Below are 4573 nucleotides of genomic sequence, written 5' to 3'. Positions count from 1 at the left end.
TTTGCCAGTGATTTTATCCAAAAGACAGGAAAAGCTTCTTGTTACCCTGCACCCATCCCATACTTTCTCATACTCCTTCCTTGCTTTATTTTTCTCCTTAGAGTTCATTAGTATCTAATATGCTTACTTATTTTACAAATTCATTTCTTTGTTGTTTGTGTCACTGCCACCAGAATGTAAGTCTCCATGACAACAGTGATTTTTACCTTAGTTCATTGCTGTATTTCCCATGCTTAGAAATATGCCTGGCACATAAAATACCAGCAGTTAATATTTGTTTAATCAATGGATGAGTGAAGGAGAGACACAAAGGCATAGAAGTTCCATGAATCCCTAGGGCTGAAGCTAAACTAAATTAGGCATTTGACAGAATTCTTCAATCTGCTCTTTTCTCTCAGCAATATTGTCCTAGCTCTGGAAGTACTGCAGTCTGGGATATCTTAGCTCCCAGTTGATTATCATTCTTAAGGTTTTCAGGTTCTTTCCTTAAAGAGGATTAATATGGAAATACAATTGTACTTCTGTATATACTCTTCAAAATGGTAAGATGCCCCAGCAAACATCCTTATTCTCCTTTGTAGCAACAGTGAATTCATGATCATTAATTTCTCTTAACTGTTATGAAATTGATTATAGAGTTGAAGATTGTTAGACTAAACAGAGAGCAAATATCTACATATTTTAGGGGCTCAAAAATAAGTCACCCGACAGTTTAATGCAAGACTTATACCAACATCACAGAGATGAAGTAACACACATCATTCCATGGCCGTGGTTTCTGTTTAAACTACCAATTTTCTAAGAATCTTCTTTCTTCAAAAGCACGCAACTTGTATCGGATTGGATACTATCGCTGTGAAAATCACGGTAACAACACACCATGATTTTCAGAAGTAGTTCAAGGCCCTACTGGGAGTCGAACCCAGGATCTCCTGTTTACGAGACAGGCGCTTTAACCAACTAAGCCATAGAGCCCTATGAAGTCACGCACTTTTGCCCCAGTGGAATGGATCAATCAATTTATTTTAATAGCTATGATAGCCTCAAAAAAATGTGCCAACTCCAGAGATGCTTCACTTGTTCAAGTACGCTGCAATCTCAAAGATACAAGAGGAAAAATATCAGGCGGCTGGAGCGTTAGACAAAGGATTCTTCTATTATCTCAAGGAAAAGCGTTACACAAAGTCAAGGCTATGCAATTTGTGGTAATGACCATAAAAAGGAATACATATATATTCCGCACTAGCAAAAAAAATGAAAACAGAACTTTGAACTTTCAAGAATTTGCATAAAAGAGCAGCTGTATGTAACAAAGTAATTCTTTTGGAGTTTGTGGAACTGCCAGATTTGTAAAGGGGGATGGGAGTGAGGAGGGGAAGTGGGACACCTGCAGGTCTCACGCGGAGCCGAAAAAGTGGACGTTAAGACAGCCTTCAGCTGTAGGTGTCAGCACCCGTAGTGCCATTTTCAAGAACTCTCGGGAGGAGTAGGATCAGGAATCTCTGCAGCTTCCATCTCAAGGAATTTGGTGAGCGTTTGAAAAATCCGACCAAGGAAAAAGAACCATTTGTTTGCCCCAGTTTCCCTCCACCCTTTGACCTCTTCTTTTCTAACCGGGCTTCGTTTCCTACCACTCATAGAATCAGTCGCAGAAGTGGTAACGCCTTCTCCTCCGGAAGCAGGTCCTTGCACCCCGCGGTGACCCGCTGCCCTGGCGCCCGCACCCCCACCTCCACCCCAAGTCGCATCTCCCTCGGCGACTCGCAGAGATCACCGCCGGGGAGATTCGCCTCCCGACTCCTGAAAAGAAGGGAGGGGAGGGGAGTCGGCGTGAGACTGAGCCTGGGAACCCGAGGACAGGGACAGGCGGGGACTGAGAAAATTATGGAAGTGAACGGCGGGGAGGACTCTTACACATTGTTGGTGGCATTGTACAATGGTGCAGCTGCCTTGGAAATCAGTTTGGGGGTTCCTCAGAAAATGGAAAATAGAATGACCATATGACCCAGCAATCCCACTTCTTGGTATATCCCCCCAAAGAATTTAAATCAGTCACTAGAACATATTTGTACACCAATGTTCATAGTGGCACTATTCACAATAGTCAAAAGCTGGAAGCAACCTAAGTGTCCAACGACAGATGAATGAATGAACAAAATGTGGTATACACCCAATGGAACATTATTCAGCCATAAAAAGGAATGCTATTTTGATACATGTTATAAGATGGATGAACTTTGAACACATCCATTCTGAGGGAAATAAGCCAGACACAAAAAGACAAATATTGTATGATTTTTCTTATATGAAATACCTAGAAAAAGCAAATTCATAGTAGTAGATTGCAGGTTACCAGGGGCTGGGGAGTTAGGGAAAGGGAGAGTAAATGGGTACAGAGTTTCTGTATGAGGTGATGAAAAAGTTGGAGTAATGAATCTTGGTGACGGTAACACAATATTGTAAATGTAATTAAAAATCTCACACTTGAAAGTGGTTAAAATGGGAAAGTTTGAATTGTATATATGCTACCACAATAAAAAGGTTAAAAAAAAAAGAAATTAGAGTTTTCTAACTGATTAACATAAATATTAGCTCCTGTTATTTTTTTGTGTGTCATGCACCTTTTATAGAAAAATTTACATATATAAGCATAATGCATAGTAAAGAGAATCATAAACCTCAAGAATTTTAGTTGGGATTTGTATTATCATTATAATGATAATGCTTTAAAATTTGCTGCCAAGGAATTATTGCTTATTACCTCCACTGAGATAGACTCTGGTGATGCAAAGGAGATGGTAGAAAATCAATAAACATTTTCAAAATAAAAGAAAAAGCAAATAACTCCAAGTACATGATTCTCAATCTTCCATTGGTTCATCTGCCTGTAGCAAAAATTACAATTGAGATACTGGACAATGCAGATGTGAGACTCTGTAGAGAAATTCTCAGGGGAGTGGGATCTCTAATTCTAGCCAAGAACTTGCTGTGGTCTTTAATAAAATGTTTCTTTCCTGAAAATCTAGAGCAAATGGGAGAACTACCCTTTATGTTGATGTTTTCCAGCTCCATCTTTGGTTGTCCTTTTTGGTTTGTGAGATGCTGTTATTCAGGAGAATACATTTTCATCTTTGAACTCTCCAAAATAGGCTGATGATTTCCAAATAACTTTTCTACATAGACTTCTTTAGAACTCCATGTTATTATGGCCAACTGCCTAGAAGACATTTAACTCATAAGGCCCTTTCTATTACTGCTTTTCTCTTTGAAGAGCACCCCAATATATTCAGTTAAGCCAGAAACTATGTAATTACCTTTAACAACTCTTCTTAGTTCATTCCCTCCTTATGCATTCACTGCTCAAGTGAATATAGTGTCACTAATATTTAGGCTCAAATAGGGATCTTTCCCAAACCTAATCATGACAATCAGTATGACATTCTAAGTGGAACTTACTATTATGAAATCACAATTTGATGGAATTGAGGGGTTTTGCTATTAATTCAGTTAACCCAACAGGAGCCAGCTGTTCCAAAGATAAAGCCATGGTTTTAATCTGATATTTATTTTTCTTTAAAAAAGATTATATTTTAAACAGATACAAACCTGATATTTTGACTAGCTAAAAGAAAAGGATCAAGTTTGGCACAAAAAGATAGTTGAATTTGTCAAAAAAAGAGAGACAACTGTGAAAAATAATCCTCAATGTTGACATGTATTATTCCAGGTTTGCTCTTTTCTTCAGAAGGGAATTGTGGACTTTGACCTGATTGACTATGACTATAAAAAGCAGAGTTGAACCACAGCCTCACAGTACCCAAAAATCCTAAGACAAGATTGTCACCCTCACATTAATGCTGTCTTCCATCCCTGGCCTCTTGAAATGGAGGATGAGTTCAAGCTTTGCCTCCTGACTTTCTAAATAGCCAACATGAAGGATTTGACAAAGTTTTTTTTCTGAGGCCTATACTCCATGCATATAATGCCAGTCCAGTGTTTTTATTGACCTCCTATCTCCTTTGTGTGAGTTTGTGAGTGAGAAGTTGAACACCGTTTCTCACTACAGATGCAGACGGGGCCATAAATTTCTTCTCCCAGACATCTTGGCAAGCAGAGCGAAAATGCACAACCTGGGCTTGGTCAACCAGATGATGATGCCTGAGTCTTTTGAATCTTGAGGTAGTGACACAAGATCTCAAGGATTAATGACATATCATTATTGGTGCTTATCAAATAGTAATGTTCTGTCCATGTAACGACTGTGGTACGACTGTAATTGTGTTCTGAACTGCCGAGTTTTCTTGATGCATATTCATTTTTGGATCCTGGTTCTCCAGCATTCCAACAACTTTTGTAAACTATCCAAGCTTACACAAATTTCTTTTCTGATTAAGTTAAGCTTATACAAGTTATATTTCTCATAAACAAGAACTCTGACCTGGATAGAACTTTAGATAAGTAATTGGTAATTGAATAATTGAAGCTGTGGTAGTAAGGCATGTATGTTTAGAAGAGTTCTCAGTGCTTTCAGTTTTCTCACCCAGCTGGAGAAATTCTAAACAACCCTCTCCAG

At 38.7% G+C, this 4573-nt stretch overlaps 1 non-coding gene across 1 annotated transcript; it reads right to left on the bottom strand.

The window, feature by feature from the left end:
* Nucleotides 1-901: 901 nt before the first annotated feature.
* On the bottom strand, nucleotides 902-975 carry TRNAT-CGU. The gene has a single exon. It is a non-coding gene; the product is annotated as a tRNA-Thr (tRNA).
* Nucleotides 976-4573: the final 3598 nt, after the last annotated feature.

The sequence above is a fragment of the Choloepus didactylus genome, chromosome 7 (assembly GCF_015220235.1).
Source record: "Choloepus didactylus isolate mChoDid1 chromosome 7, mChoDid1.pri, whole genome shotgun sequence".
Lineage (NCBI taxonomy): Eukaryota > Metazoa > Chordata > Mammalia > Pilosa > Megalonychidae > Choloepus > Choloepus didactylus.
This window is presented reverse-complemented; position numbering and strand designations above follow the sequence as displayed.